This window comes from Lissotriton vulgaris, chromosome 11, assembly GCF_964263255.1.
Source record: "Lissotriton vulgaris chromosome 11, aLisVul1.2, whole genome shotgun sequence".
NCBI lineage: Eukaryota > Metazoa > Chordata > Amphibia > Caudata > Salamandridae > Lissotriton > Lissotriton vulgaris.
In genome coordinates this window covers 953,736,709-953,756,977 of record NC_141699.1, presented here as the reverse complement: position 1 = coordinate 953,756,977, position 20,269 = coordinate 953,736,709, and the positions used below count along the sequence as shown (strand labels likewise).

General features: G+C 48.9%; 1 protein-coding gene across 2 annotated transcripts in view; it reads left to right on the top strand.

Moving 5' to 3' along the window:
- The first annotated feature begins 1,222 nt into the window (after positions 1 to 1,222).
- The window catches only part of MME (membrane metalloendopeptidase), a 384,364-nt gene continuing 365,317 nt past the window's right edge, over positions 1,223 to 20,269 (top strand). Inside the window, exon 1 of one of the 2 annotated variants that reach the window (XM_086944118.1) lies at positions 1,223 to 2,121. The gene's annotated coding sequence lies outside the window, so the exon portion shown is untranslated. Of the gene's footprint in view, positions 2,278 to 20,269 lie in introns of both variants that reach the window. The other variant, XM_086944117.1, reaches the window with a different exon arrangement.

The window sequence follows — 20,269 nt, the reverse complement described above, 5'->3', positions numbered from 1 at the left end:
AATAAAATAATTTGAAACACTATACTTCTATGGAATCGAATAGGAGATTATTTTCAGTTTTGAAATTCCACAACCCATGAATGGGACTTTTGCTGTGACTAGGGGACGTCACCCAATTCTGGGGCACGCTACTGACTCATATTTACAAGCACTTAACGGAGAGTGCACCCTAGAGCACGCGACAATTGATTACGCTCTAATAAACACTGCGTGCAAGTGTGATCATATTAGTAACAAAATTAGAAAGTACATGAGCTAAAAAACATTATTTCACAGACGTAATGCTCCTGTTTAATTGAATGATACTCTGTCTAGAAAGGAGATTGCGACAACCAGGGGCATAGGTTTCATTGGTGCAGCGAGTGCAATGACACTGGAGCTCAGATGCCAGAGCGCTCACTGAACCATATTTATTGCTGTGTTTTATAATTCGCACAGCACTGGGGACCACAACTTCCTTCTTGCACTAGGGTACAGGACTAGGGTGGGCGGAATTCGCAGAGTTTTACTCCCTGGGAATTCAGCAGAGTTACAGAAAAAGTCAGTGAGATTCCATGGAATTTCAGCAATTGGTGAAAAATAGGCAGTTACGCGGCTTGCGCTGCAACTTAGTGCCAGTAGAGCGAACTGTGCAGAAAATCAGCGCAAATGGCACCATGCGTTGCAAGAGCACGCAGCCATTGGAGTTGATTTTGCTGCCACTTGAGTAGAAAATCTACTTGAGCTGCAGCCAATCTACGCGGACTGCCGCTCTCTGACTGCGACCGCTCGTGAACACCGGCGACCACCCGTGTTTGAAAATTGCGCTAGGTGCTTACAAATCCCACTCGCGCATTCTGGAGCCTCGCAGTGGAAAATCTCTGCCACGTGGTGATTGGAGGGATTTAGGCAGAACTCGGCGCTAAATAGCAACGCAGAGTGGCCAAAATTCCGCCAATTCCACGGGTGGAAAATGGAACATCCCACCCACCCCTGCCTGGCTACGATACTGTAAGCAACCCATACTGCTCTTCTCGCTGGTGTCCTGATTTTCATAGTGTGAGCTAAGGGAGACATTTATAAGCCCCTTGCGCCACTTTTGCGTCATTTTTAACATGGAAAAAATGACGTAAAAGTGGCGCAAGGGGCTTGTAAATCTGCCCCTAAGTGTTTAGAAGTCCAGGTGAGCAACTGCTGCTGCGGTTCGGCACTATCAGCACAGCACCATCTTGTGCCCAGTGTCACAAGCACGGACGCTGCCGTTCGGTCCGACAGACACCCCCTGTTCAGCCAATCAGGGAATGGCTGGCAAAGCTGGGCGCGTGGCAGGGGCAAAGTAAGACCGTGCCTGCCGGATCAAATTTTTACTATGTTTTTAAGAGCGGACCCTTGAGGTCACGCCAAGCTGCTTCTCACGCGAAGGGTTCGCTTCACTTGCGTCCTGCTCTGTCCCTGCAGCCGGCAGAGCGTGCTGCTTCCCTCGGAGCGCGGCGCTCCCGGTCCGTGCGCCTCTGAGCCCTGTGCTTAGCTGCGTGTGGAACACGTCGGGGTAACAGTTCTGTGGCTAAACCTGCGAAGGGAACATTACTGCGGAACTCCAATCAACTTATTAGGATCACTGGTCGGTCACACTCTGGACCGTCTGCTTTTTACTCTTTTTGTCTCCTAAAATTGATTTTTTTTGTGATTAACATATTTGAATAAACATCGCTCTACATATGAGGCGAGGACCTGGGACCCAGACCCCCTGTGGTTTTGCGGGAACATCCTTCAGAACGATTGGATACTTCCAGGATAAGGAGTCTGTCTCGTTTGGGTGCGATGCCTCTGATCTGTACTTTTCTATATAAACTGACATCGTGACGTGCTGTATGTCACGATATCCTCGTTGTCCGGTCTCTCGCGGTTGGGAGATGATTCTCTGGCACTTGCTCTCTGTCCTGACAGCGATGGATAGATGAGCGGCGAGCGCCCAGAAACACCCAGGCAGCGCTACTCTCTTTTCAGCCCGTGCAACCGGGGTGACTCACCTGTAAATGGACCGCAGCTCTCTTCAGCGCTTTCTGGGGAGGTCGCCTCCTACTTTTTGATTATCGGCCATGCCAGAGGGCACCCCCGAGACAGTTCCGGGAACCACACCTGGTGAGTGAGAGAGGGGGAGGGGGAGGATGGCGAGGCACACATCTTTTTAAGTGCCTTCGGGCTTACTTGCCTTCTTGCAACAGCTGTCGTCTGCCGGCCACATCTGCCAATTCACCATTTCGCCCTGATTTCGAACGCCGGCCACTTCGCAGTGACGTGAGTTTTGCGCCGATTTCTTGGTCCAAACCGATGAATTTCTGCTCTAGCTGTATCTAATGTCACTTGTTCATATGAATATCGGATACTTTTATGTTGCACTTTTCCAGTGATCTAATTGTGAAATTCTTTCACGAGACAGCTAAAATTTTGCTAAATTCGTTATTAACTTGTTTATTCCACTTTGGGGCATGACTGGTGCGCAAGTAATCTAGAGTAAAAGTGATGTCACTTCAGTACGTTGCATTGTATTGACCGCGTGGACAGTGCCAGGAAGCACAAGGCACTGTGTGCCTGCGCTTTATAAGTAAGACATTAAAACATTAATCTTGTAAACCAATAAACCTGGCAGGTCGTAAGGTGCCTTTGTCCTCCAGATGCAGCCAACCAGTAACAGCTTCAGCAACGAGCAGACTGGATCACTGAACCGCTTGTCTTTTTCCTCCAATCGATGCATTTTTTTTGTTTTGCTTGTTCTAACTTTAATTTTTTTTTACTATACACGTCAAAGCGCCTCAACGTTTCATCAACCTATATTTTATCCTCCAACTCGAAGAGTGGCGCAGACACAACACGGTCCGCTTATCCGAACCCTTCAGCAGCCACGCTGTTATTTTTCCAAGAATTCACCGGGTCAGCTAGGGGTAAAGAATTTCAGACTGCGTTGTGAGTTGGTTGAACAGGAGCCTTCCCACAAGCGCTCCTTGTGAGAGCGCCTAGAGGAAGGGCTGGCTGTAATGCACAGCGCCCAGAGCCCCGGAGAGTCTGCCTGCTACGCCTTCCACTGTAAAGGTCAGGCAGAAAGCTGTCCTATAGGCAGCACACCCACCGAGAGCAGTCGGTGCGGAAAAGGTTAAATTACTTGTCTACATTCTGCCTAGGTGGGCAGTTAGTAAAGGCTTTCTGAAGTACCCGGAGAAGTATGCATACACATAGCAGTGATATATATATATATATATATATATATATATATATATATATATATATATATATATATATATGTATATATATATATATATGTATATATATATGTATATATATATATATATGTATATATATATATATATATATATATATATATATATATATATATATATATATATATATATATATATATATATATATATATATATATATACACACACACACACACACACACGCACACACACACACATCTTTTCCCTCACCGGATTCGGTATAAGGTGCTTATTATGTCAACGTAACGTCTCTGTTGCATTATGTAATTAAATTACGGGGTGGGAGTAGCTCTTGTTATTACAGAACCACCCATGGTTTTAAAGCCTGTTATCAGGGAAATGATGGGAGCTCCTACAATTACACCGCCCCTTTCAATCTCTGATTTTAACCAATGAGAAATTTTTGAATTTTTGTTTTATAAGTAATACAAAGGGTGTAGGAAGGCAACGCATTTTCCCATAGACACAGAATGGGCTCTTACTAAAATCACATGGTTCTTACTCAAATCACACAAGTAACTTCATCTTTGACGAAGGAATTTAAGCTATCTGACTTCATCTGAGGTGTTTAACAGAATTTTGTCTACGTACTGGTCCATTTCGCATACTCTAATCCTAGCCACACATTTCAAGTCCTGTGCCCAAATTTATATGTGGCTTTCCATTTCCATAAGAAACCAGAGGGCTGACTTTTCAGCTTCTTGGGGATGTGCGTGGTTATGAAATTTCTAGTGTCATTCACAACAGACCAGGAGCATCATTTACAGTAGGACTTGTTGGGGGCCTTGAGGATTGGGGGGCCAATCAGTTGGCTAGGATGAGGATGACAGTGGTAATCTGTCAAGGGATGCTATTGATTTCACAGCATTGCTTGCTGGCTTCTGTGCCCCCATACTTTAGGTTTCATCCTTAATACTTGTGACCTACACAATATTGTCAATTTTAGCTTTTGTGACTCTACTTATGATAGCAGGGCATGTCCCAGACAAAGAGCTTAGACTGCCTCTCGCTGTTTCCAACTAGTTCAGTCTAAAGTCCATTCATTTACTCAAGAGAAATTCAGAGTTATGCTATATATACACAAACTTTAGATACCTAAAACACACAAAAATAGGTGTTTGTCTCTGCGCGCAGCCAGCACAACCATTCATGATACAGTCCCATGTTAAATGAGTGTGCTTTAAACAGTGCAAGCGCATAACAATTGTCAGTTGTCACTGCACTGAGAAAGAGCAGTCTCCCTAATATGCCCCTGTGTTAAATGAGTGCACATTTTACAGCGCAGAGCATACAAACAGACAAGCGACTCGATTCGATTCGATTCAAATAACTTTATTTCGATTCCACAAGGAAATCATAAAAGTATACATCAATTTAAAAACAAAACAATCTACCATAAAATCACAATACATATTTGCAGGATAAAAACCATAGTACAGCTTAAAACTAAATACCATGAACATTCAATATCTATTTCTGATCATCAGAGCTGGTCTAATAAAATTCAATACAGCATTACAGGTGTTTGCAGTTGACAGAGATAACAAAAATTCATAAGCTTCTTTGTAATAGCACGTTCCAAGAGATAATAATAATGGTCTGATAAAGGTGTTTCTTGGGACCTTATACAAAGTACAAAAGAGAAAAAGGTGGAGAGTATTTTGCGAAACCTTATTATTACAAGGGCAACAAGGTAACTTCTCCCACCAACCCCCCTGCTTTGGAAAAGCAAAGAGGAAGTGTAAGGTGCCAAGGCGAAATCTTGTAAGATAAAAGCGCCATTGCGTGTTCATAACATATGACAGATAAAAGGGTTGGACTAGCCTTCCCCGTACCCGTGATACATGATCATTTGTCTTTAAAGAACCCAGTTTAACACTATAGGCATTTTTAACTTCCTTAGCATCCTTACTAAGCATATCAGGATTTGTAAACATATTCCCCAACCCTATCTTATAGAGGGTCTCCCTGACATATCGTAGCCATGGGACAAGCGACTCTGCACTAAGCCAGCACAGCTCTTCATGACACTGTCCCAAGAGCATTAATCGCATTTTATTAGCAAAATGACCCAGAGACATTCATTTGTAAAAAAAAAAATTCCTATTGGTTAAGTTTTTGTTGGATGCTGCCCACTTCCGGTAAGTAGTGGCTAGAAATATTTGGTTTGAATTGTGTGTATTTTTATGCAAATAGGGAAAAAAGTTAGTCTAGAACCAAACAGGTAAAAGGAGGACAAGGTAATAAAAACAGCAGGTAAGGGCAGTGGTAGGGTCAGGTGAAGGAGTAGGGTGAGTGTTTAGTTAAGGGTTGGAGTGAGGGTTAGAGATGGCAGAGTTTAGGGTGAGGCATAGGTTAGAATTAGGTCCTGGCAAATTCTTTTTTCTTTTCAGAGTTTTATATAGCGCAAACTTGACAAGAAGGTATCAGGTATCAGAGCGCTTCACACAAGCACCAGTTCCGGTTTATGAGGACTCATTACAATTTTTTTTATTAGGCACAGGGAGATTATTGATTTGCCCAGAATCACAGGATATTGTGCGTCCTTGCCGAGGCTCAAACCTGGTTCCCCAGATTTGAGGTCGACCGCTCTAGGTGTTAGGCCTTATCCTCTCCTTAACTGATGCAATATTTGTAATTTCGTGTTACACTTGTTACACAAAATGACTGAAATTATCCAAGTATTCCAAATTACATAATTTGGTGCCATTCACAATTTACAATTATTGAGAATGTACCATTAATGGTGATTTGCTGTTATTCGCGGTGATTTAGGATTTCTTCCTTCTCTAGCTCACCCCCAGGACATTGTAGTTTGCTATGGCAAAGCAAAGTTCTGCTTTGCTTCATGGAAGCAAGAGCAGGAAAACTACTCTCGCTTCCATGAAGCGAAGCAGAATTGCTTTTCAGCAAAGGGAGCTCCATGTCTGTAGCTCCCTTTGTCCAAAAGAAATGCCGGCTCCAGCAGGAGGCGGGGAGCTGGCAGGGACTGCAGGGGCTATGGGCTCCCCGCGGCCCCCAAAATTGTGGGCTTGCCCCAGGGATGGGGTCTCTGGCCCAAAAATGTCCAGGAGGGGGGCCACTCGGCATGCCTCCCTTTTTCTAAAAAAAAAAAGTGGCGGCCCCAGGGGATGGGGTCCCAGGGCAAAAATTAGCCTGGGGAGGGGGGCCCCGCGGCTCACCTCCCTTAAAATAATAAAATTAAGCAAATGGCCAAGCCCATGGGATGGGGTCCCCGGGGGCCAAAAATGGCCTGTGGAAGGGGAGCCATATTGATGTCAGCAGGGCTTGATCGGGAGTACTCCGTAGTACTCGTAGTCAGGTGGAGCCGCGACAGCGTCCGCAGGGCTCAGGATGGTAGCAAGAGTCTCTCGTTCTCAAGAGTGGGCCGCGACGAGGTCAGCAGGGCTCCGATGGTTCAGGGCTTACTCTTCGAGAGGGAGCCGCGACAGCGTCAGCAGGGCTCGGTGGTTCAGTTCCGTAGCTTCGAGGATGACCCGCGACGACGTCAGCAGGGCTCGGTGGGTCAGAGTCTGTTCTCCTCAAGGTCAGCCGCGATCAGATCAGCAGGGCTTTCTTGCCCAGGATACAACTGCCGGCTGGATGGGAGGCAGGCTGTCTTATAGTCCAGGAGCCCTTCGATGTCCGGACTCTCAGAGGCAGGAGGCCGGTGGTCCGAGGGCCAGGCGGCCGATTGTCTGGGCGGCTGGTTCTTTGATGCTTTGGACCGTGCGTCCAGGGGATCCCAGACGCCCATCAAGGTCTGGAGCCAGCTCGCTAGGAGGCCAAAGGTGTGATCGAAACCAGCCCCCAGGGATAGTTCAGAGGTGTGAGGGAAACCAGTTCCTCGGAAGGGGGCCGGAGGTGTGATGGAAGTCTTGGTTTCGGTTACTTGGTGAGTCGTTCAGCCCCCGGGCGGGTCTGGGCGCGCCGGACGCGCGCGCCTAGCTGTAGCCAGGAGTGGCCAGGGGCTGCCGACAGGGAAGAAGGCAGCCGGCCGGCCGGGGTGGCCAAACATGGAGTCTGATGGTCACGTGCACGGGTGCAGGCACGCGGTTTGGAGATCGTCTCAGGTCCGGTGTAGAGGTGTCACGTACAGTTCTGGGTGGACGGGGATCTGTTCAATCCGTAGTTCTGGGGTTGCGGGGATCAGAGATGACCACGCCACGAGGCCAGGTCCAACATGCGTCACCTCCAGCTGAAAGACGAGGAGAATTACCCATCCTCTTGGGGGTTCTCTTCGCTGAGGCGGAAAAAGCGGGACAGGCTGTCGGCGTTGGCGTGGTCGGCACCAGGCCTGTGTTCAACAGTAAAATCTATCCCTTGGAGGGAGATGGACCAGCGTAGCAGTTTAGGGTTCTCTCCTCTCATCTGCATGAGCCACCGGAGAGGACGGTGATCGGTCTGGACCAGGAAGTGGGTACCGAACAGGTAGGGCCTCAGCTTCTTCAAGGCCCAGACCACTGCGAAGGCCTCTCGCTCGATGGTGCTTCATCTCTGCTCCCGGGGTAGTAGCCTCCGGCTGATAAAGGCTACTGGGTGATCAATCCCCTGGTCGTCCACCTGGGAGAGCACGGCTCCGATGCCATGTTCGGAGGCGTCGGTCTGGACCACGAACTCTCTGGAGTAATCAGGGGCCTGTAGTACTGGAGCGGTGCACATGGCCTTTTTCAATTCCTCAAACGCCTTCTGACAGGCGGGGGTCCAACTAACCTTCTTGGGGTTTGCCTTGGCTGTCAACTCTGTGAGGGGGCCGACAATACTCCTGTAGCCCTTGATGAATCTACGGTAGTACCCTGTGAGTCCTAGGAAGGCCCGCACCTCGGTCTGGGTCATGGGGGTCTCCCAGGCATTGATAGCATCTATCTTGGGTTGGAGGGGGGCTACGAGGCCGCTTCCGACCTGGTGCCCGAGGTATATCACGGAGCTTTGTCCTATCTGGCACTTGCTAGCTTTAATGGTAAACCCTGCGCGGCGCAGGGCGTCCAACACCTCCCAGAGGTGTTGCAAGTGCTCGGGCTAGTGGGCACTGAACACGGCAATGTCGTCGAGGTATGCCGCGCTGAAACTTTCCAACCCGGCCAGGACCTGGTTGACCAGTCTCTGGAAGGTGGCGGGGGTGTTTTTCATGCCGAAGGGCATTACTCGGAAGTGGAAGTGGCCATCCGGAGTGGAGAAAGCGGACCTTTCTCGGGCCCTCTCCGTGAGGCCGATCTGCCAGTAGCCACTGGTGAGATCGAAGGTACTGAGGTACTGAGCCGACCCTAGGCGGTCAATGAGTTTGTCGGCTCGGGGGATGGGGTGTGCGTCGGTTCGGGTGACTGCGTTGAGTCGGCCAGTTCGCGAAATCTCCGCGTCTGGTTCCGGAGGGCCAGGACGTAGGAGAACACATCGGGGGTGTGCTCGGGGGGCTGTCTCCCAGCCTTCCTTGACCAGGCTGAGGGGACCCCGGACAGGGTGCCCATAGAGCAGCTCGAAAGGGCTGAACCCCAAGGATTTCTGGGGAACTTCCCGGTATGCGAACAGGAGGCAGGGCAGGAGGACGTCCCACTTGCGTCGCAAGGGCTCCTCGAGACCCATGATCATTCCTTTCAGGGTGCGGTTGAACCGCTCAACCAGGCCGTTACCTTGAGGATGGTATGGGGTGGTGAACTTGTACGACACCCCACACTGTTGCCAAAGGGACTTCATGTACCGGGAAATAAAGTTTGTGCCTCGGTCGCTCACCACTTTCCGCGGGAATCCCACCCGGGAGAAGATCCCCATGAGGGCCCGGCCCACGACCGGGGCCCTCACTGTCTGTAGAGGGATGGCTTCGGGGTATCGGGTGGCGTGATCGACTGAGACAAGAATGAACCTGTGACCTAGGGAGGTCCAGGGGTCCAGAGGTCCAACAATGTTGATTCCCACCCTCTCAAAGGGGGCACTGACAACTGGGAAGGGCTGGAGGGGAGCCTTGCGCTTACCTCTGCTTTTGCCGCTAGCCTGACACGTGGGGCAGGACTTACAGTGGTGTTCCACATCGGCCCGCATGCGGGGCCAGTAGAAATGGGTCACTAGACGTTGGTAGGTTTTATCTTGGCCCAAGTGTCCCGCCAGTGGCACATCGTGGGCCAGGTTGAGGAGGAGGCCGCGGAAACGTAGGGGTACCACCAGCACTCGGGCTGACCCTAGTTCGGCGGTCTTCTGTTCGCTGTAGAGTAGGCCGTTTTCCCAGTAAAGGTAGTGGGAGCCAGACTGGTCTCCGGCGGCCTGGGCCGCGGCCTGTTGCCGGAGCCCCTCAAGGGCAGGGCAGGAGGTCTGCTCATGGCAGAACTCTTCTCGGGATGGTCCTCCTTCTTGGCACCACTGGGCCAACTCGGGGATATCTGTTAGGGTGGGGACCGGATCGACGGTGGGTCCGAGGGGACCTTCGTCGGATTCGCTTTCTTCAGGGGAGGGCTGGTCGAGGACCGTGGGGCGCTCGCCTCTCTCCGGGGCATCAGGGGCTGCACTGGGGAACTCGGACTCTTCATTCCCGGGGTTGGTCATTCTGGCGGTCATGGCTCGGGTGCTCACACAGGCCCAGTGGGGCAGACCCAACATCTCTAGATGGGTCCTCCTTTCTACATCCTTCCACTTCGAGCTTTCTAGGTCATTTCCCAGGAGGCAGTCCACGGGCATGTCCGTGTGGACCGCTACACGTAGATCACCCGAGACTCCCTCCCACTCAAACTGAACCTGTGCTATCCTGCAGGTGCGGACGGAGTTGTCAGATGCTATCACTCTGCAAGAGGCGTGGGGGATGATCAGGGACTTGCGTGTATCTGACGGACGTGATGCTGGCTCCTGTGTCTCTAAGGGCTCCTATGCTGCGCCCGTTAACCTTAACTGTCTGACGATACTTTTCTGTGTTGTCGGGCAGGTAATCTCCCGGGACCATCTCGCTATTCCCCAGGGAGGCTAAGACCATGGCTGCCGGCTCCCACTCCCCCTGCTCTTCTATTTCTTCCTCTTCTAGGGCTACCGAGGATATCTGTCTGGTGGAGGAGCCAGTGGGAGTGGATTTCTGGAACATGGGGCATCGGGGATCACCGGCATAGTGCCCGGGTTGCTGACACTTAAAGCACGCTGTGCTGGGGCGGAGCCCTGGGGGACCTACGCTCGGGGCTGCTCTCGTCGAGGGAGGAGAACGGGGGGTCTGGTTTCTGGGGGGGCTACGCTGGGACCCTGACTGAGATCCTTCCTGTTTACCTCGACCTCCCCCACCCCTCTGGCGGGAAGATCCTTGGTCGTTCCGTGGGGGGTCTCCCCCGGGCCCCTTCTGGACTCGGGTGGCCACCCAGCGATTGGCTTCAACAGCCAGTTTTCGTGGATTGGCGAGCTTGCTGTCCAGGAGATGCTGCCTCAGTTCCACAAAGCAATTCGGGGACAGGTGCTCGAAAGCAATTAGGTCGACCAGGCCTTCGAAGGTGGTCACATTGCTGCCCTTGATCCACCCATCTAAGGCCCAGGTGTAGTAGTTCACATAGTCCACCCAGGTGGTGCCAGGAATCTTCTTGCACTCCCTAAACCACTGGCGATACATTTCTGGCGTTAGGCCGTAGCAGAATAGGAGAGCGTCTTTCATGTGGGGGTAGGCGTTCATGTGTGCGGTCGGTAGGTCCAGCAGGGTGTCTCTTCCCTCGCTGAGGAAGCGGCTCACAGGCTGGCCCCCCAGTCCTTCTCGGGGACCCGGTGGGCAGACATGGCGACCTCATAGGCCTTGAACCACTGCTGGATGTCGTCTCCTTTGTAAAACTCCTTCACGACATCTTTGGGGATGTGTACCTTTGTTTCTCGGGGGATCACCGGCTCTCCGAGTCCCGGTGGTCCGGGTGCCTCTGCTCTGGCTTTCAACTCTAGTTCTTTGAGGCTGCGCTCGTGCTCGAGCTGGAGTTTCCGGCCTTCATGCTCCCTCTGAAGCTTCTTCTCTTCCAGCTCCCTCTGGAGCCGCAATTGCTCGACTGCCAACTTTTTCTCTGCCAGTTTGAGTTCTCCCTCCAATTTGAGGCGTGCCAGTTCTAGTTCATGACTTCGGTCACGTTCTCGGTCGGCCATCTCTTCCGACGACCGATCCCTCCCGGTTGCTGGGCTCCGGGTTGGTTGCTGGTTTCTTTCACCGGTCGGTGTACTGGGTTCGGTCTGTGGTCTCCCTCCCCCGTTGTCTTCAGGCGGGGGAAGGGATGCTACGGACTCCACCCAAGCCGTTAGAGCTTTTTGGAAATCCTCCTTAGTACTTAGTCCGGTACTTGCGATACTTAGTTCTTTGCAGAACTGCTTTAGCTCTCTATGGGTGTAGTCTTCCAATAGGTCTTTATCGAATGTCGTTTTCTCACCAGATTCTGTGGACAACATAATTGCTCTTTCTTTCTAGTGCGTTCGCTGCGTGTGGGTTCAGGTAGTGTGTCAGTGGTACGATCTCCAGACGTAAGTTCGTATCGCGTCGCTGCCACCAATGTTGGAAGGCGGTGACCCCAAGGGTCAAGACTGCTCTCCTAACCACCCGAGACCCTCCTCTCCCACAATTCCTGCAGAGTCTTATCGAGGGAAGGTCCTCGCCGGGGAGGACTGATCGTACACACTGTCGACACACCACACTTACGAATGGACACCACACCATGAATCTTTATCAAGTATGAACTTTATCAAAGAAAAGGAGGTAGCAATACACAGCGATCGAGGGATCGCAAAAGTCTCGTGAACAAGGGAAGGGGGACAGTCTTAGAGGGCCAGTCAGTACGCCGCGTACCCTGCGCACAGTTCTCAATCCTCGAACTGGGGTGTACGGGGGCTGGCGATGGTACTTGCTGTCCTACTCACTTCGGTTTAAGGTTGTCGTGAGGGTAGCGTCGATGGTGCAGCCGGGCCAGAGGGTTCTTTAAGCCGCGACGAGGTCAGCAGAGCTTGATCGGGAGTACTCTGTAGTACTCGTAGTCAGGTGGAGCCGCGACAGCGTCCGCAGGGCTCAGGATGGTAGCAAGAGTCTCTCGTTCTCAAGAGTGGGCCGCGACGAGGTCAGCAGGGCTCCAATGGTTCAGGTCTTACTCTTCGAGAGGGAGCCGCGACAGCGTCAGCAGGGCTCGGTGGTTCAGTTCCGTAGCTTCGAGGATGAGCCGCGATGACGTCAGCAGGGCTCGGTGGGACAGAGTCTGTTCTCCTCAAGGTCAGCCACGATCAGATCAGCAGGGCTTTCTTGTCCAGGATACAACTGCCGGCTGGATGGGAGGCAGGCTGTCTTATAGTCCAGGAGCCCTTCGATGTCCGGTCTCTCAGAGGCAGGAGTCCGGTGGTCTGAGGGCCAGGCGGCCGATTGTCTGGGCGGCTGGTTCTTTGATGCTTTGGACCGTGCGTCCAGGGGATCCCAGACGCCCATCAAGGTCTGGAGCCAGCTCGCTAGGAGGCCAAAGGTGTGATCAAAACCAGCCTCCAGCGATAGTTCAGAGGTGTGAGGGAAACCAGTTCCTCGGAAGGGGGCCGGAGGTGTGATGGAAGTCTTGGTTTCGGTTACTTGGTGAGTCGTTCACCCCCCGGGCGGGTCTGGGCGCGCCGGACGCGCACGCCTAGCTGTAGCCAGGAGCGGCCAGGGGCTGCCGAAAGGGAAGAAGGCGGCCGGCCGGCAGGGGTGGCCAAACATGGAGTCTGATGGTCACGTGCACGGGTGCAGGCACGCGGTTTGGAGATCGTCTCAGGTCCGGTGTAGAGGTGTCATGTACAGTTCTGGGTGGACGGGGATCAGTTCCATCCGTAGTTCTGGGGTTGCGGGGATCAGAAAGGACCACGCCACGAGGCCGGGTCCAACAATGAGGTCCACAGGGCCGAAATCAGCCCAGGGGGGGGGCCCGCAAGGCTCCCTCCCCTTTGGAAAAGAAATAAACAAAGGCCTTGCCCCGTGGGATGGATTCTTCGGGGCAGTAATAGGCCTCAGGAGGGGGGCCACATCCCCCTTTACAATGCGTTGTTTTTAACGGCTCAGACCTGAGGGGGATGGGGTTCCCGAGGCCCAAAAGGGCCAAGGGAAGGGGGGCCACACAGTCCCCATTCCTAAAAGAAAAAAGAAAAGAGATGCTTACCGGAGGCCCCCTTCCCTGCACCAGTCTGCAAACGCACCTCCTGGCACGCTCTGGGTTGGAGGATTAAGTCCCCTTCGTTGGTGAGGGACCTTAGGGGCCAACAAACCCACCAGGTACCTCCAGTAAGCCCCACACAGTGGGATTGCAGAGAGGTGGTCTAAGGCCATGCCCCTTTTTACAACACTCTGCAAACGCACCTCTTGGTGCACTGCTGGCGGGGAGATGAGGTCCCCTTGTGTCATGAGGACTTCAGGACTAAAGTGGACTACATCCGACAAGCAGCAGTGAACCAGGAGGTGTGTTTGCAGAGTGGTATAAACAAGGGGTATGGTGCCTGACCACTCTCAGTAATCCAGTTGTGTGGGGCTTACTAGAGGTAACAGGAGGGATAATTGGCCCTCAGGGACCATCAGTAGGCAAGGGGACTTCATCCTCCAACCAAGAGAGCGCCAGGATGTGGGTATGCAGAGTGCGGAGAAAGGGGGAATGGCCTTTGTCCACCTCTCAGCTGTCTCAATGTGTAGGACTTACTGGAGGTACCAGGTAGGCTAGTTGGCTACTAAGGACCCACAGCAGCGAAAGGGGATTTCAATCCCCGTCCAGGAGCATGCCAGGGAGTGCGTCTGCAGAGTGGTGGGCAAAGGGGGTGTGTCCTGCTATGAGAACTTAGCAATCCTGCTGTGTGCGACTTACTAGAGGTAATAGGAGGGGTAGTTGGACTTCAAGGGTGGCCTTGGCAGCCAACTACCCCTCTTGTTACCTCCAGTAAGTCCCACACAGTGGGATTGCTAAGAAGTCTTCGGTGGCCACCTCCACTTTCTCCACCACTCTGCAAAGGTGCCTCCTGGCATACTACTGGTTGGGAGATGAAGTCCACTTTACTCTTGGGAGCCTTCGGGGGCCAAGAAGCCCTCCTGGTGCCTGCTGTAAGTCCAAAGCAGCATATTTCCTGAGCACTGGTCAGAGGCCTAGCCCCCTTTCTCCACCACTCTGCAAAGGTTGTGGTTGTCTGGAGTGGCTTTTTGTTCCCTAGGCTGCTGTGTTAAATATTACTTTAAGGTGTTTTGTAGAGAGTTGAGGTTAACACAGTAGTCTGAAGCAACAGCCATGTTTTTAGCCTTCCGGAAGAAGAGGTGTTTTTTTTATGTGAAGTGGCAGAGAGTACTAAAGATTTTGGCTTGAACTGGGAAAGAACAGCCATTCATTTATAACTTCTTTAAATAATGGCACTTTAATTTGAAGGACAATATCAGAGAGGAAACTGCATTGAGGACATTGATTTGGTTAATTTTTTCAGAAAAAAACTTTTGTCATCTCTGAAGTGAAATTGGCTACCAGTGCAGTGTCAATGGGGCTTTCCAACATGAATTCAGGCCATATGATGCAGGAGGATTCTAACAGTTGAGTTTTGAAGCTATTGAAAGTTGTGATGAATTTTGGTGCCTGCAGGAAAATATGTTTGTGCAGTTGAGATCAGAGAGAATACAAGGGTAGCTGTAGTTTTAGGTCTTTGGGAAAACTCTAGGTGTCAGAATTTTCAGGATTCTATGTATATTAATTGAGGGCTTTAGTAGGGAATCTCCTTGGGGTTCCAACGTTGAGTCCACATCTAACAGGGTTCCATGGCTTTTCCCGTTGAGGGTAGTGTCTTTACTAGATCTGCAGGCCACAGTGAGATATTTTGTGTAAATGGCTAGTTTCCATGTCTGAGTATAGTTTTGGTGGTTCGCTGTCATTCCTTATTTGACTGCTATTAAGCAAAACAAAGTTATTGAGGGTATTGCCAGGTCGCGGAAAGTCTCAGGTTCTGTTCTTGACTTGATTAGGATGGTTTCCAAAATGTCCTGGTTCAGATCCTTACACACACACACACACAGTCTTGTATTCAGGTGGAAAGGTATTGCAATATTTCAGTAGTGAGATGTTGAATGGAATGGCGAGTTGGTAGCTCCAGGTCGGGGAAAGCGTTTGAAAGTAAAGTCGCCATAGTTAACAAAGAAAATCAATCCAGGGTGTGTCTTGACTAGTAGTACCTTGAATTAGTGATGATTTGTAAATTGCTAACCTCGAAGTCCGGAGATTAGCTCTGAGAACGGAAGCAGAGTTGCAGAACCTCATTGTGAAACTGGCTCTCTGAACGTACTGGGAGGTAGGAGATGGAGACCTTATCGGTTGGTCTGAGTCACAGATTACCTGTAAAGCCTTCTCTGATCCACACCAATCAGGGGTAACAAGTGCTATATGGATGTAAATCTTTCTTCCCCTTTTATCCCTCTGCTATTCTTCTCACTCCAAGTAACTAACTAATATCCACCACTGAAATTACTTTATATTTCACCATATTAATTCACCACTAATCCTTTATAGGCTTCCTGAATAGCATGCATCAACAAGCGCTATATAAATACAAACCTTTGTCCTCCTCTATCCTTCTGCTTTCATTCCAAATCCAAATAACTGACTAACCTATCCACCACTTAAAATGTACTTCCATCTTTCACTATACTAGTTCAACACTAACGGGCACATGCATCAACCTATTTAGGAAGTGCAAACGGTGCGAATCGGTAAATTCGGCCGTTTGCGCATCCTAAATACGTTTTTGGGATGCATGAAACATTACTTCAAAATTCGTTTTTTTTGCATTTCCTAAAAATGCGAATGCATTTAAGGAATCGCATTTGTGCGATTCCTTAAATGCAATGCATCATTTTTTAAAAAAATGCGAATTTTGAAATAGGAAGTGCAAATTAACACGAGGTTGACCCTCGTGTTAATTTGCGAAATTGTTTCAAAAAGCACAAAAATGCATTTTGAAAAGTGTCATGTTACAGACACACATGTCCTTAGGACATGTGTGTGTGAAACATGCACTTTAAAATACATTTCAGGGGTGCAGGGGGGGTCCTTTGGACCCCCCTCTGCACCCTTGCAATGCATCAACAAATTGCGATTTCCTAAAAAAAGACATGCAAACCGGCATTGATTCCTATGGGCCTCTAGCATCAAGCATTTTTGTAGTCGCAAACGGTGCGATTCCTTAAAATCGGCCGTTTGCGAATGCAAAAGTGCTTTTTGGGATGCATGAAGCAATTTTAGAATTCGTAACATGTTTGCGAGTTCTAAAATTGCGGGTGCTTTTAAGAAGTCGCAGATGTGCGATTTCTTAAAAGCAATGCATCATTAAATTTAAAACTGTAAATTCGCAATTAGGGTGCCAAATTTACCGAGTGGTTGAACCACTCGGTAAATTTGGAAAAAGTGTTTAAAATGCTTAAAATGTTTTTTTTTCAACATTCATGTTTCACACACACATGTCCTTAGGACATGTGTGTGTGAAACATGATGAGAAAAATACATTTCAGGGGTGCATGGGGGGGTCCTTTGGACCCCCCCCTGCACCCATGAAATTTTCAAAGTGCCACTCGCAATTCCCATTGACTCCTATGGGCCTTTTGGCCCATAGGAATCAATGGGAATTGCGAAAATTAACTTAAGAATTCGGTATTCATTTGGGATTCGGTAAAAATTGCGATTTTTACCGAATCACAAATGAATACCGAAAATAATGATGCATAGCATTTTGCACTTCTTAATTTGCGATTCCTTATTTTTCGCAAATTAGGAAGTGCAAAATGTCACAATGATGCATGTGGGCCTTTGTAATGCCATTCCTTAATTGCGATTTGCAATTAAGGAATCGCAAATCCCGAAATTTAAGAAATCCTAAAAAATTTTAGGATTTCTTGATGCATAGGATTTTGCAATTCCTAAATAGCGATTCCTTAATTTTTGCTATTTAGGAAATGCAAATTCCTACAATGATGCATGTGCCCCTAATCCTCTATGGGTCCCGGAGTAGCGTGCTACTCGCCGAAAAAGCGCTTTGACGCCTCGTCAGGGGTAGTAAGCGCTATTTAAATGCAATTACAATACAATACAATACAATGCAACTACTAGTTAAAGAAGCATTTGCAATGTTATAGGTCTCACATTTGTAAGAGTTAGAGATGTTAGAGTTGTAAATGTAAAAGTTTTTTACTAATTTTTCTGAAGTGGAGTGGCTGTACGTTGTGTGTAGTGGAATTATGTGGTATGTTGTGCAGTGAAATTATGTGGATAGAAAGTATGTGGTATTTAGTGTATAGTGGAATTATGTGTTACGGAGAGAATTTATGTGGTATGGTAGTCTGTGTTGGGGAGTGGTAACCTCAGGTTTAGTCTTCCTCGTTTCTTTAGGAACTAAACTATAAACGCAATGAGACAAAAAAAAGAAGGAACCCCTTAGGAGCACTTCAGGACCTAGTCAGAGGTACAGATTTTAGCATAATTATACATTTGTCGCATTTGCCACATTATCCATTATCTTCTGAATGATCTGCAGATTTGAGAAAAAAAAACCTTGTTTCTAGCTTAAATGGCTCAAACGTTACCACAAATGGAGCAACAAGTGTTATAGCATGGTGGAAGGCCCTTTGCAAACCTGGAATCGGTCACCTGTTACTGCTAAAAGTGGGCTGGTAAATTGGTACTAATGGTGCGCAAACCACTATTGCTTCTTTCTGCACCTCTCTTGTCTCTTTATGTTTTTCTCTTCCTTTTTTCTGCATGTTTCTTCCTTTTTCTGCACTTCTCTTTCCTCTTTCTGCACATCTCTTCCTCTTTCAGTGCCTCCTTTCTTTCTGCACCTCTCTTGCTTCTTTCTGCAACTCTTGCTTCTTTCTTCTGCACCTCTCTTCCTTCTTTCTGTACCTCTCTTCCCTCTTTCTGTACCTCTGTTGCCTGTTTCTACACCTCTTTTGCCTCTTCCTCTTTCTATACTTTTCTTGCTTCTTTCTGCACTCCTCTTACCTCTTTCTGCACCCCTTTTTCTTCTTTCTGCACATCTGATGCTTCATTCTGCACATCTCTTGCTTCTTTCCGTACCTCTATTGCTTCTTTCTGCACCCCTCTTGTCTCTTTCCGAACCCCTATACCCTTTTGCACCTCTCTTGCCTTTTTCTGCAGGTCTTGCCTTTTTCTACACCCCTCTTGTCTCTTTCTGCAACCCTCCTCCCTCTTTCTGCAACCCTCCTCCCTCTTTCTTCTTCTCTCTTGCCTCTTTTGACACCCCTTTTCCCTTTTTCTGTACCTCACTTGCCTGTTTCTGCAACTCTTGCATCTTTCCGCAGTTCTTTTGCCTCCTTCTGCACCTCTGTTGCTTATTCCTCAGTTCTCTTGCCTGTTTCTGTACCCTCTTGCCTCTTGCCTCTTTCTGCACCCCTTTTGCTTCTTTCTGAACTTCTCTTGCTTCTTTTTGTACCTCTCTTGCTTCTTTCTTCACCCCTTGCCTCTTTCTGTAATCATTGTCCTTCTATCTGTACCTCCCTTGTCTCTTTCTGCACCTCTCTTACCCCTTTCTGCACTTCTCTTGCCTCCTTCTGTACCTATGTTGCTTCTTTCTGCACCCCTCTTGTGTGTTTCTACACCTCACTTGCCTCCTTTTCCACCTCTCTTGACTCTTTCTGCACCCCCTTGCCCATTTCTTCACCTCACTTGCCTCATTCTGCACTTGTCTTGCTTTTTTCAACCCCTCTCTTGTTTCTTTTGGTAACTCTCTTGCCTCTTTCCTCACTCTTCTTGCTACTTCTGTACATCTGTGGCTTCTTTTAGCACTTCTCTTTCTGAGCTTCTCTTTCCTCTTTCTGCACCTCTCTTGCCTGTTTCTGCCCCTCTGTTGCTTCTTTCTGCACTCCTTGCCTCTTCCTGCATGCCTCTTCTCTCTTTTTACACCTCTCATGCTTCTTTCTGCACCCCTGTTCCCTCTTTCTGCTCATCTTTTGCCTATTTCTATACTTCTCCCACCTCTTTCTGAGCCTCTCTTGCCTCTTTCTGCACCCCTGTTCCCTCTTTATGCACATCGCTTGCCTGTTTCTGCAACATTCTTGCCTCTTTCTGCAGTTCTCTTACCTCCTTCTGTACCTCTGTTGCTTCTTTCTGCACCTCTCTTGCCTCTTGGTGCATTCCCTCTTGCCTGTTTCGGCACCTCACTTGCTTCGTTCTGAACATATCTTGCTTCTTTCTGCACCTCTATTGCCTCTTTCTGCACCTCTGTTGCTTCTTTCTGCACTTCTCTTGTCTCTTTCTTTTTTTCTGTTGCTTCTTTTTCTACTTCTCTTGCCTTTTTCTACATTTCTGTTGCTTCTATCTGCAATTCTCTTGTCTCTTTCTGCATCCATCTTGCCTCTTTCTGCACCTCCGTTGGGTCTTTCCACACTTTTCTTGCTTATTTTTGCACCCCTCTTGCCTCTTTCTCACCCTCTGGTCCTTCATTGTGCACTCCTCTTGCTTCTTTCTGCACTTTTCTTGCTTTTTTCTGTACCATTCTTGCCTTTTTCTGAAGCCTTCTTCCCTTTTCTGTACCTCTCTTGCCTCTTTCTGTACCCCTCTTCCCTCTTTATGCACCTCTCTTGCCTCTTTCTGCTGTTCTTTTGCACCTCTCTGTACATCTGTTGCTTCTTTCTGCTCTTTACTTGTTTTTTGCTGTACCTCTCATGCTTCTTTCTGCACCTCTTTTGCCTCTTTCTGCTCCTCTCTTGCCTATTTCTATACTTCTCTCACCTCTTTCTGCACTTTCTCTGCCTCTTTCTGCTCATTTCATACTCTTTATACACCTCTATTCTTTTTTCTGCACTTCTCTTGCTTCTTTCTGTACTTCTCTCACCTCCTTCTGTATTCAAATGGAAAGTGCACGCTGTCAAGTTTAAAGGTCTGCTTGCTCTCATGACTGAGGTATATGTCTACTTGTACATGTATTCTCACGTGTGTTATGCACCTGAAGATGGTAGCTTAAAAAGTGGGTAGCTTCTCCTATTGATGGTCAAGTCTTCTCAGTTCTGCTAAGTCATTCGGTTGCACAGGCAGACATGTCTTATTTATATAGGT